Below are 13,714 nucleotides of genomic sequence, written 5' to 3' on the forward strand. Positions count from 1 at the left end.
GCCTCAGACTCCACCAGCTTGTATGGTAAAAGCTGGCAGGCTAATAGTTCAGACAAGCCAGCTGTCAGACGCTGGGCAAGGGGGTGACTTTCTGACATTGGCTTCTTACGCTCAAACATGTCCTTGACAGACACCTGACTGTGGGCAGATGAGCGGGAACTGCTCAAGGCGAGAGATGGAGTGGCGGATAGTTGAGAGGGGGCAAGGAGGACAGCAGTGGTTGACGTGGCTGAAGATGCTGGACCAGGAGGAGGATGGCGGCTTTGAGTTTGTGTGCTGCATGTACTCATGTGTTGATCCCATAGGCGTTTGTGATGTGCGATCATGTGCCTACGCAAAGCAGTTGTACCTAGGTGGGTGTTGGACTTCCCACGACTCCGTTTCTTTTGGCACAGGTTGCAAATGGCATCGCTGTTGTCAGAGGCAGACACACAAAAAAAATGCCACACTGCTGAGCTCTGCAATGACGGCATTCTGGTGGTGGACACAGCATGCGTTTATTGGCGTGCTGTCGGGCTGACCCCGGGTGCCGATGCATGCTGTCTGACTGTGCCACTAGCTCCTTGCGACGACCTCCCCCTGCTTCCAACTCGTCTCCTCCTCCTCCTCTCTGTCTCCCCATCTGAACTTCCGCCCTGTTCTTCTTCTTGCCGAGCGGGCACCCACGTGACATCCATGGACACATCGTCATCATCAACCGCTTCACTTGTATCTGACAACTCAGCAAAGGAAGCAGCAGCGGGTACAACATCATCATCATCACACCGTACGTCCATGTGTGTAATGCTGCCTGCCTGAGACATATCCCTGTTATCTATATCCTCTGGCAATAATGGTTGCGCATCACTAATTTCTTCAAACGGATGTGTAAATAACTCCTCTGACAAACCAAGTGAAGCGGCTGTGGTGCTAGTGTTGGTGGTGGCAGGAGGCGGGTGAGTGGTATCTTGAGAGGTGCCCGAAGCTAAGCTGGAGGAGGATGGTGCGTCAAGGTTCCGAGTGGAAGCTGTAGAAAATTGGGTGTCCTGTGTTAGCCAGTCAACTATGTCCTCAGAACTTTTCATTTGCATTTGTTGGAGGTACCAATTAAAATAAGCTTAATTTTATTGATAATTTAAATTTTTATTCCTATGAATGGTTGTGTAGGCAGGACCCTGGTGCACTGCTTTGCCCGGAAGCCTATAATGCTGTTAAGACAGCCCTAATCCCAACCCACCTTTACACTACGGTGGAGCATTTGATACTTTGTTTTTTTTTAACCAGATAAGTATCCACTTTAAATTAAAGCCAATGGCCTATTCTACAGATATAGCCAAGATAGGGTTTATGATACCCTTGCTGATAGACAAAGCATTCTATTGGGCTAATCTTTTATGGGAAAATGACCTGCTCTTCAGTCTATAATTATCTGTTTTGTTTGACGCTTTTAGGAGGGCGTTTGATCCTCCAGGTAGAAAAGCTAATGCTGTCAGATCACTCCTTCACCTTAAATAATCCTTACTGGATTATGCCTTGAATTCAGATCCTTAGCAGGAGAGATACGCTGGAACAATCAGACATTTGTGGATGTATGAAAACAAGATTATTTGGTGTGCCTCACACCTTTGTGTCACTTTATCCAAGCATGTAACACACACCACACACAGTAGAACTTGTATAAGTGATGCAGCTTCACCCGGCGGTGTTACCAATTTACCACTTTTCTTATCAGCAAATATACATAAAAAATTTGGTATCCAGCTATGCATCTAGTGCAGGGATAAATAAACAACACATAGTGACGTATATCAAAATGTTAAATAACTTTGCGCTGTAGATGTGCATTCACAAGAAAGTACGAAGTGTTGTGCCTTGGGGTGCCTCCCCTAGGTCAGGCTGGGGGCTAAATCCTTCCTGACCTCCTCCACACCTGAAGTCTGGTCCAGTGATTATAGTAAGTTTTAAAAACTTCTCACAATAATTTGCATAAATGTATTGCTTACAAATAATTTAAAACAAAAAAACAAAAATAAATAAAATTGGTCCACCTTAGTGGATTTCTTCAGGGATGTAGTGAATAAAAAAAGAGTACAAAATGCAATAATCAAAGATGAACACCCTTGGCCATTTAGACCATCGATGGTTGACCACTTCAGATACCTGTGATTTCTCACAAAACCATACCGTTTCAAATAACGGTTGGGGTTTCAAATAAAGAAATAATTGTACCACAGTTAATTTCGTCTCTAGCATTTCCAGTGGTTTTAGGGTCCCAGGCAGTGGTGTACATACCAGGGTCGCAGGGGTCGCGGCTGCGACCGGGCCCGACCCACCAGGGGGCCCGGCCGCCCCTGCGACCCGGTATGTACGCTCTGGGCCAGCCTCTTCTCCTGGGGGCCCAGGAGCCGGCCACCTCCGGGCCCCCCGAGGCTGGCCCTGCTTACACCCGGAGTGTTAGTGTGTGTGTGAGTGTCAGTGAGTGTGTTACTGTGTGTGTCTGCTAGTGAGTGTCAGTGAGTGTGTTACTGTGTGTGTCTGTTACTGAGTGTGTTTGTGTGTGTTAGTGAGTCTGTTTGATGTCTGTTAGTGAGTGTGTGTTTGTCAGTGAGAGTGTATGTTTTGTAAGTGAGTGTGTATGGATGTCTGCCGCTGAGTGTGTCTCTGTCAGTAAATGTGTGTGTCTGTTAGCTAGTGTGTATGCATTTGTTCGTGAGAGTGTGTGTGTCTTCAGCACTTACCTTTCTCCAGCGCCGGACTCCCATGGCGCTGGGGATCTCTCCGCCTCTCAGCTCCGAATGCGCATGCATGGCAAGAGCCGCGCACGCATTCAAACCGCCCATAGGAAAGCATTACTCAATGCTTTCCTATGGACGTTCAGTGTCTTAAAATGGCGGAAGCGCCTCTAGCGGCTGTCAGTGAGACAGCCACTAGAGGCTGGATTAACCCTCAGTGAAACATAACAGTTTCTCTGAAACTGCTATGCTTTCAGCTGCAGGGTTAAAACTAGAGGGACCTGACACCCAGACCACTTCATTGAGCTGATGTGATCTGGGTGTCTGTAGTGGTCCTTTAAGTGTGTGTGCATCTGCATGCACTGGCGTACATACCGCGGTCGCAGCCCTGCAACCCCTGCGACCAGGTGCCCGCCGCCATGTGTTGCTGCCCCGGCCCGCGCAGAGTAAGTGCGAGGGGAGGGGGGGGGCCCACGGATCAATTTTCGCACCAGGGCCCAATGGGTCATGTGTACGCCACTGGTCCCTGGTTAAAAATGCACAAACCTCAATCAACTGGGTGACAGTATGCATTGCATGTTGGAGTAACGATTATCTTCAAATGTGTATTACTAAAGTAAAAACTATTCTCCTAATAAATATTCTGCCATGCCATCCTTGTCAACAAAGGTACCTGAACCATATCTAGACATTTAAGGGAAAAGCTTACTGCCACATATAGCCAATGATTGTGCCCATGACCTAATACCTGGTACTATGAAGATCGTACCTAATAATAATTGAGTAACAGAAGTGTCTGCTGTTGTTCCTAAACCATATATAATAGCCAATACCAGTATTAAGATATAGTCAACTCTTATTACTGACATCCAAAAAAAAGGTCAAGCACCAGAACACCTCCTGTATGTAAGTCGTGAACACCAAAGAGACATACTTACTTGTTACCATAACAGTAAAATCACTGGTCCAGGCATTAATAAAACCTACTCTCTAATAGCTATTGAATTCTGGTGACCATCTTTATGTAAGGACACCACAGACTATGCTAAAGCCTGTGAAATTTGCACAAAGACCAAATTAGCTCATATGCTTCCTTGTGGTTTGTTACAACCATTATACAGACCAAACAAGACATGGGTTAGCATAACACTCAATTTTACTGTTTATTTACCCATTTCAAATAATAAAACTGTTATATTAATGCCAGACATATTTTATAAAATGGCTCACTTTTATTTATGACCTTGACAAGGTCACCTTCATCACCTGAATTGCCTAAAAAATATGCATGGGAAGTCTTTCATTTGCATTGCATACCCATAGAAATAATATCAGATGGAGCTGCACAATTTGTTTCCTTATTCTGAAGGACTTTCTGTGCACAGATGGGCATCAATCCATTGTTTCTCATCTGCTTATCATCCTCAATCAAACTGAGCAGCAGCAGGTACAAATCAAAAGTTGGAACAATACTTCAGATGTTTTATTTCTGCACATCAGGACACTTGGGTTGCCTTGATTCCCTGAGATACATTTTCACATAATAATGTGGTTTGTGATTCCACTCAAAACAGTCCTTTGTTTCTTAATTATGGTTTTCATTCTATTGCTTCTCCCTCCACATTTCCTTCACAGGGAATGATGTTGGTTGATGAACACACTGAAAACCTAAAGAAAACATGGGAACATGCACAACACATCCTGACACACATATCCAGTCTTTAAAAGCAGTCACTGTAGGTGCATGGCTATAGATGTAAAGTGCCAAACTATAAATCGTTTCATAGGGCTCAGGTCCATGACCTGCTGTGGTTCTATTTTGGTTCCTAATAGTGCGTTATATTCCTCTCATTGTATTTCTGTTTTTGATCTTGGCTGTTACTGACTATTCTCCTATCTATAATCTTTGACTTGGCTATTGTACCTCGATATTCCTGATTTCTGGCTTTCTTGACTCTGGCTTGTCCCTGACTGTTCTGACACATCGATACACTACCACACACAAACTGGCACAGAAACACACAGATACATGGACATTCTGACACAAGTACACATACGCATTGTCCTACACAGAGATAAACACATATTCTGATACAAAAACACATACACACAAAGATACACACACTGACAAAAACAAAAGTCAGAATGTACATATTTTGGTCACACTACTGCTTCCATACCTTTTGAGCTTCCCTTGAGTCAACTCATGGCATCTGCCTGCTGGCAGTCTGGTCCAGGCTCTCAGTCTGCTCCTTCCTCTCTCCCACTCATCTCGGGATCTTCCTCGGTCTCCCCAAATGACACTCTGTTAGCTGAGTGACCTGCACACACTTTGTCCCAGAATTAGTGACCTGAACACACTTCGTCCCAGAATTACCGATCCGACAGTGGCTGCTAAATGGCTGAGGCGTCAAAGGCATCTGATCCCAACACCAAGGGAGCAGGTCCTGGTGCTACTACACCAGTTGTACCTTCAGTAGTTCTGTCAATTCCCCTAATACCACACTATAACAACTCTCAATCCTCCTAACACTAAACGCCCTATGTAATCTAACTCTAACCTTAATCCCTCTTTATTCTAACCACTTCAGGCATTATTTTTGACCCTGTATGCATTTGCACTGCAGCATGTACTCCCAATTTCAAACAATACATTACAAGGTGAAATATGCACATACTTACATATATAGATATGCAACTTTAAAATTTGAATATATGGCTTTTAGTTGGTTTTTGTATGCCTGCAATATCTAACTAATACATTCATGAAGCTCACTTGTTTTTTTGTTTTTTATTTGTGGTGGGTGGGGTGGCAGGGAGGACCTTATAAATCTGTGCCTACCGGCACCTGACACCTGTACACATATAGATAATTTCCCATAAGAACACTTAAAAAAACACTCCACAAAATCTAAAAGCTCAATAGTCCCTAACAAGACATGTTCTTTTAAGTTGACTAAAGAATTCTCCTAAATGTATATTATTAAAATTTTCCTCTCTGTACATAATGTTGCAGGTTGAATATATGCATTAATATATTTGTGATGAAGATTGTTTTCCTCCTTATATGCAACTCTGTTTTATGCAACTCTGAATTATTCTCAGGTCTGATGACGAAGAATATCAGTGAATGTTCAGGGATTAGAGTTTGAAACATTGTGATGAGTGTGTGGCGTTTCAAGTAACTATGGGGATTCTTGATGGGTCTCATTTGGATTTTCACATTCTTATTACTGATCTAATGTATAACCTTTTTTCTGCATGTCTTCAGTTCTTGAAAAGCATATACCCTAAAGGCAAAGTCACTTTGCAATTGTTAAGCCCTCTCTTCAAAGGCATTGTAAGTAAGTAAGTCTATCTGTATTTTATCTGGATGGAAAGATTTGAATTCCAATTATAAATGTTTTATCACCTCTAGCTAGCTAATTTACTTCCTACAAAAACATGCATCCAGCAAATTAAACTCAGTAGTATTAAACAGACACTGAGCCAATTGTCCTTATACACCAAAGTTTGTTTGGCATTTATTTATTTCACATTATTATTAGTAGTGGTATTTATATAGCGCCAACAGATGTGCAGCGCTTTACAATTATAAAATGGGGACAAAAGGTCTTGTTCAAACGAGCTTACAATCTATGAGAATGAGTAAAGACACACAAGAGAAATAACAGCATGTCCGAGTGAGTAGGGATTAATGGATAAGATGCCTGATGCCAGTGGAGCGAGAAAAGTAATGAGGCACGGGTAAGACAATTATTATTTTATAATGCTCTGTTATATTCTTCAGGTGTTTTTTCACTTGTGAGATATTTTTTACATTGTATTGTATTTGAGTGTTCCTAAGGAGATATTCCCACACAAGCGTTGTTTGAGTTGCTGTTTGTTAGTGCTCTTGTTAAAGGGCTTTAAATTACACTTCCTCGTTGAAATTTTTTTTTGGGGGAAAAGGAAAGCTGTTTTTATCGGGCCTCTTCAAAAGGTGTTGATTTTAAGGGTCGCTTTTCTAAAAGGAGACACACAAAGCAACATAAAAATCAAAGGTGCAACAACAAAGTATTACATAACCATAAAGGATTACTCCAAGCACCGTAACCATGACAGCTTGGAGTGCTTCTTTAAGTGCAAGTTTAGTTTCTTATACAATGGTCAAACAGCCTGATTATAGGTATCTGTAGGAACCCTGAAGGCACCATTACTGATAACGACAACAGGATGTAAAGAGAATGCCTTTTTTCATAATGACCACATATAGTAAATACAGTTATATTATATGTTTTCTGAACTATAAGTGTTTAAAGAGTTCCATAACAATCTCTCTAATGCTAATGTAATACTAAGAAACTTATGGGAGATGTCATTCACTCCTACCTCCATCCATTACTGTAACAATGGTAAGGAGTTTGAAGTTTCCTTTAATTACATTTGCAAACATTGAATTGGTGGATTGGACTTCTGAAAGGGTATTTATTCATATACAAGCTAGTCATGATTTCTGTAGCATAAATGTGACACTTAATTAACTAAATTTGATTTGCAAAGGAAGTGTAAAAAAAAAAAACACTGTTTGAAGGGGTTTACCATCAATTTCCAAACTTACATTTTGTACTCTTCTCCTTCTAGATGCAAGTGAATAATTCTACTCCACATTTACTAACTTATTGCTAAGACATTCTTCTGAATTAATATAATGGCACAGTTGGTAGATATTAAGGATGCATACCTAATTTTAAAGGCACAATGGTTTAAAAATAATATCAGGAAGTATTACTTTACTGAGAGTGTAGTGGATGCATGGAGTAGACTTCCAGCTGAAGTGATAGAAGTTAACTCAGTGAGAGAGTTTAAGCATGCATGCAATAGGCATAAGGCTATCCTAACTATAAGATAAGGCCAGGGACTAATGAAAGTATTTAGAAAATTGGGCAGACTAGATGGGCTGAATGGTTCTTACCTACCGTCACATTCTATGTTTCTATGTTTCTCCCTTGTTATACATTATGGGCTTTTCTTAACAGTTATGTTTTTTCAGAAAGAATATAACTTGTGGATGAACCATAAACCCACCCAAAACACTATTATAAGGCTATTATAATCAGAGTACTGACAGACTGACCCTCCATGTATGACATGAAGTAAATACATAGGCTAGATAAACAGTTAATATGGAAACACAGGGATACAAACCTGTATTACAGGTTCCTATGGGTGACCTTGATGAGCAATGAAAAACTCCATGCAGGTAATTGTAAACAGACAGAACTAACAAATTACTATTATTATGTATACATATATTTCAATGCAAAATGTGTTCCTTAAATCAGTACAATGCATATAAACTGATCAGCCACAACATAAAAACCACCTGTCTAATATCATGTAGTATCCCTTGTGCTCCCAAAACAGTTCTGATGCATCGAGGAATGGACTCCACCAGACTTTCAAGACATTAACAGCGGATTATTTAAGTCCTACATATTACAGGGTAGGGCCTCCATGGATCATATATGTTGTTCCAGCACATTCCACAAATGCTAAATCAGATTTAGATCTGGAAAATTTAAAGGCCAAGGCAACACCTTGAACTAATCTTCCTCAAACCATTCCTGAACAATTTTTGCATTATGGGAGGGTGCATTATCCTACTAAAAGGGATCACCCATTATCCTACTAAAAGGGATCACCATTGCCATAAGGGGTGTACGTGATCTACAACAATCTCTAGGTAGGTGGTACATGTAAAAGTAGCATCCACATGAATGCCAGGACCAATGGTTCCCTGCAAAAGGTTCCCTAGAGCTTAAACTTACTCCATCGGTCTGTCTTCTTCCCATAAGGCATAATGTTGCCATCTCTTCCACATACACCTGGCCTTTCACCTGATCTAAAAGAAAACATGATTCATTAGACCAGGCAACCTACTTAATTGCTCCATGGTCTAGTTCTGCTGCTCATTGAAGGCACTTTCGGCAGTGGACAGGGGTCATCATGGGCCCATTGACAGGTCTGCTGCTATGGAGCTCCATACACAGCATACTGCATTACATTGTGTTTTTTGACACCTATCTATCATGGCCAGAATTAAGTTTTTCAGCAATTTGAGCTACAGTAGCTCTTCTGTGTGATTGGACCAGACGAGCTATCCTTTGCTCCCCATGTGTATCAATGATCCTTGTGCGTCCATGACCCTGACACCGGTTCACTGGCTGTCATTCCTTGAACCACTTTGGCAGGTAATAACCACTGCATACTGGAAATACCCCATAAGATTTGCAAATATTTTTTGTGGGGGGGGGGGGGGATTTTGAATATTGCAATTATTTTATTTTTAATGTTGCATAATCACAAACTAAACATGTATTCTACATAGCATTTTAGTTTTTTTTAAATCTCTCTACATAGAAACATTTTACTTCTCACATGGACAAATTGCTCTTACAACGCAAGACAATTTGGAATCAGTAGTCAAAATCTGCTTCATATTGACTCTAACTCAAAGACCGTTGTCAGGTAGTCTTTTGGTACAATATCAACGGCGCCATCCAGTTCTCCGACCCACCAGCCGTAAGCATTATATTCCTCTGCTGCACAGCTCATTCCTGGTAAGTGCTTCGATAGTTGGAGGTTCTATCCAATGTACCTCTATTCTAGGGATAACAAAGCACTTGAGATTTTGACTTGCTCAAGATGCAAATAAGATCACCACGCTGAAATGAAAGCTCATCACCATTGTCACTTGTGCAATTCCATAGTCCTTGGTAGTAATCTGCATAATTAATTACAGAGTCATCAGATTGTGAGTGATCATTTGTCCTCTTAAGAGCTTCAGAAAACTCAAATTCCTCTCCATCTGAAACAACTTCATAGATGTCATCGTTCTGGGGCTGCTTGACCTGTCCAGTGAAGGGTATGCCACCGAACTTTTACCAAGAACTGTATGTGGTCGACCCATGTGGGGCACAAGTTCAAAGCAGGCATCACGGCGAGAGTCTTTGCGGATGTCCAATACCAAACGTGCACTGCAATCCTTTATCAAAAAAACACCTCTGGGCAGCTTCCCTTTCTCACTCGAGTAGTAACAGAAACTTCCCTTAGTGAGCACACACCATCTCTTCTGCCATTCTGATCCAAAAAATCTATGGTCTCTGTTTCTTTTCTCCAGATAACATTGCTTAAAACTCTGTCCAACCTCTCTGTATCTCCAGAATCGTCATCCAGGTAATCAGAAGTAACAGAAACGTCATCTGAAGCCACTGACATTCCATAGCTGGGGTTTTCATCATAGCTTTCTTGGGTCACATCGCCGGTAGCTGTGTCACCTGCTGTCTGCTGAACATCTAAATCGTATCTTTTTCTGCAAAGCATTAAGCCATTTACGATTTGTTCTCTGATTTCTTGACCTTTGCTGCCTATCAGCTCATACTACAAACAGTTAGTCAAAAACAATTCTGCATCTCTTAGGAGCAGGATCACATCTGGAGGGAGGTCATGGTTCTCTATGTCGCAGTACTGACAGGCGGACGGTGTACCCATTACTTAGCGCTAAGCTCCCCGGGGAGGGGTGAGAGATTTGCAATTTTGTAGAAGCACTAACACAGTCATCCAGCCATCTTTCTTTGGCCCTTGTTAAAGTCACTCAGATCTTTTCGCTTGCCCATTTTTCCTGCTTTAAAAACATGAAATTCAAGAACTGATTATTCACTTGCTGCCTAATATATCCCACCTCTTGACAGGTGCCACTGTAACAATATAATCAATGTTAATTACTTCATCTGTCATTGCTTTTAATGTTGTGGCTGATCAATGTATATCAGTCAAATAATGCCTAAGATATCAAATAATTATCCTTCTCTCACACACAGTGAATACTTTACCAGGGTTACATAGTATAAAATCAGGTATAAGATTCTTTAAGACTCAAAAAACATACATATAGGGAGTATGCATAGCACAGATGAAGCATATCATAAGTAAAAAAAAAAAAAAAAGAAATTCCACAACCTTGTATCATAACTCATATTTGTGGGGTAATTGAGCACCACTCACAGCTATCTGACTCAGGGGTCATAAACTGGTTTTAATTTTATATAAAGTTATTTTACACTGATGTTATTTTACATAAACTAATTTTACATAATCTGAATTGTCTAGATTAATAGTTCAGATTAGTAAGATATTCAGGTTTATTATAGATGTGACGGACACTCTGGTCACCTAAGCCGGGTACATGTCTCCCCATCCTCTATCTCTCTCTCAGAAGACTATTATCGCTATGTACTAACCTTCCAGCCTGTGTCTCTTAGCTCTCCTTTTCAGCGGTCGGCAGATTCACATTTCACCAGTCAGGATGCCAGTGAGGCAAGGTACGCCTTACCAGGAACAACCCTGTACTCTCCTGGAACTCTAAAGCGGAACGCATAGTCACCACGGTCAGCTAAAACTTCAACCAGAGTGCTCTCGGTCTCAGGACCAGCAATCAGAGTGCTTTTTGAGGATTAATAAAAGGGATGACAAAGCATCAAATGACACCAAAGACTTGGGGGAGCTCCATCTCCCCACATAAAATGTTATGTTTTTAGGTGACCAGGAACTCTATCCAGCACTCTGGAACTCTATGCCAGATTGGTACACAATACACAATAACAATACTACATCATCCAGCAACCAATAATTTGTATGTTCAAGTGTCACCAAATCCTGGGAGGAATTTAAATTTATCCAGTCCCAAAGTTTTGGTAATGAGGGGAGTCTGTCTTTTTTCTTTGATAGAGTATCTGCCAATATGATGCAGTGATGTGCTGAAATACATGGAAATTATCACAACTTTACTACAACACTTATGCAGGTCTACTCAACAGTCACATTACGAAGGCCTCAGAATAGAATAGGACATTCAGGAACAAAAGTAGAGACATACTTGCCTATTCCTTAGAATTTGCAGGAGCAAGTTTGAATTTGGAACACTAATATATAGAGTTGAAAGGATATAATTTTCACTTGGCAAACAAGAAGCACAATGCCTTTCTCCGGGCCTGAATAAAAAATAAAATAAAAAAACACAGTTTATCTCAAAGATTATGTGTGAGAATGACGGAAAATAAAACAGTAGCAGACATAGTATATTGTGTTATAGTTTTACTTATGTTATTAGTATGAAATATGTTTCTCCCATGTTAGCTCTATGCAAAATCCTAAAAATTATGTTTCGAGTTAGCAGCGTTTTATATATGCCATGTAATCGTGATTAATAAAGTAGTCTGCTTCAATCTGAGGTTGGGTCGCTGCAAGATAAAATAATGCCTGTCAAATACACCCACACCAGCCATAAACAACAGATTAATATGAAACTTGTCAAAGAGAGGGTATATTTAGTGAGCAATAACATATTGCTAATGTTAATTGTTGAACTTACCTGCCGCCATAGTTATTTATAATATAAGGTATGGACAGCAAGCGTGTGATTTTAGGGAATTATTATTATTAGTGGAAAAAAAGTGGATTATTTGATAACACATTCTGGCTATGATACAATGTATATCACCATACACTAATAGTAAAATTCTTCACAGAAACATTTTATCTAATATCTTGCTAAAACTCAGTGAAACATTTCAAATGTAGAAGTAAAAGATAAAAAGTCAGAGTCAGTAAGTGTGACCTGTCTTGTTTACTATAATGTAGACATAGTCAGACGTGGGATCTTCTATTAAATACAGAACACATCTTGACATTTTGACATCGTAGACAGTTGTTCCAGTTCACTTGTAGTTGTGGGAGTGGGGCCGTGTGTCTATTCATACAAGATGACACAGTGTTTAAGTATGTTATTACAGTACACCTACACTATGCATTGTGTAAGCGTGTTGAATGCTTTATAATCAAATACTTTGCTTCCTATCAGCTAGTCTTAGAAGATGATTGAACTTTCGTAAGAATTGGGTTGCCCATATAGCACATAAAGAAATTATTAAATATTAATTGGCCAATTTCATGGCCATTAGTTTGGATGTTGTATTGGCCCCTGGCCAAGGACACCTGATTGGTGCAGTCATTCTACAATTACTAATCATTTACCTAAGTCACAGCGGATCATAACCCAATCCACCTGTGCTGCAGCCCTCGGCGAGTGCAGCATTCTAATGTTGCAGTTTTCCCATGGGGTTATGTAACCCTGACTCCGCCCAGGTTAAAGGTCGCAAGAACACGCGTGCGTTGTCGTGTCATCGACACACACATTCTGGAATCACATGACCCATGTTAGGCAGTTGAATAAAGTTTAGAGCTTTATAAGCCTCCTGTTACTGTTTTTCATTGCCCTGTCGTGGTTTCTACTAGCTGGTTATCCAGGAGAGCATCCGTTGAGTTTGTCTTCTGGTTATTTGATCTTTGCTTGCTCCTGACTATCAGTATTTCTGGTATCCTTGATTTTTTTTGGCCTTGTCTATTAGTTTATGTTTCTGTCTGTGTCCCTGACCTCGGCTTGTTACTGGCTATTCTTTCTACTTTAAATTTGGCCATTCTAAGTTCCATTAATATGTTTACTGTATTCATATTTTGTATTGTTTCTGTGTTTTATTTAATTATGCATGTTGAGCCACAGTATCGTCCTGACTGACAGCAATGCTGGGGTGACATACAAACGTTTTGAGAATAGTAATGAATAATTCTCGTTACTCTCCTCATCAAGAATCACTTTAATCACTTTTATTTTGATGTTGTGTTTTAATTGCATGGTAAGATGTCTGGTAGCATGGCTTACAAAGAAAAAACAATTACCAAGCTTTTGTTCTTTAAACTGTGTAGCCATAATCTAATAAAAAAGTAAGCAGTTTTGAGCTGCCAGAAGGATAGTCTCTCTGTAGATGTCATGTGTCACAGGGGTAAGTTAGTTTATGTGTCAGTCATTAAATAACTTCTCTGTGGAACCCTGGCACATTTTTATAGTTTGCTGGTCTGGGATGACAAGAAGAGACAGACATACCTTGGACGTTGCCATAGACATC

General features: G+C 40.4%; 1 pseudogene; it reads right to left on the bottom strand.

The window, feature by feature from the left end:
• Positions 1-9,489: 9,489 nt before the first annotated feature.
• Positions 9,490-10,244, bottom strand: LOC134609312 (src kinase-associated phosphoprotein 1-like; annotated as a pseudogene).
• Positions 10,245-13,714: the final 3,470 nt, after the last annotated feature.

The sequence above is a fragment of the Pelobates fuscus genome, chromosome 4, assembly GCF_036172605.1.
Source record: "Pelobates fuscus isolate aPelFus1 chromosome 4, aPelFus1.pri, whole genome shotgun sequence".
Taxonomy (NCBI): Eukaryota; Metazoa; Chordata; class Amphibia; order Anura; family Pelobatidae; genus Pelobates; species Pelobates fuscus.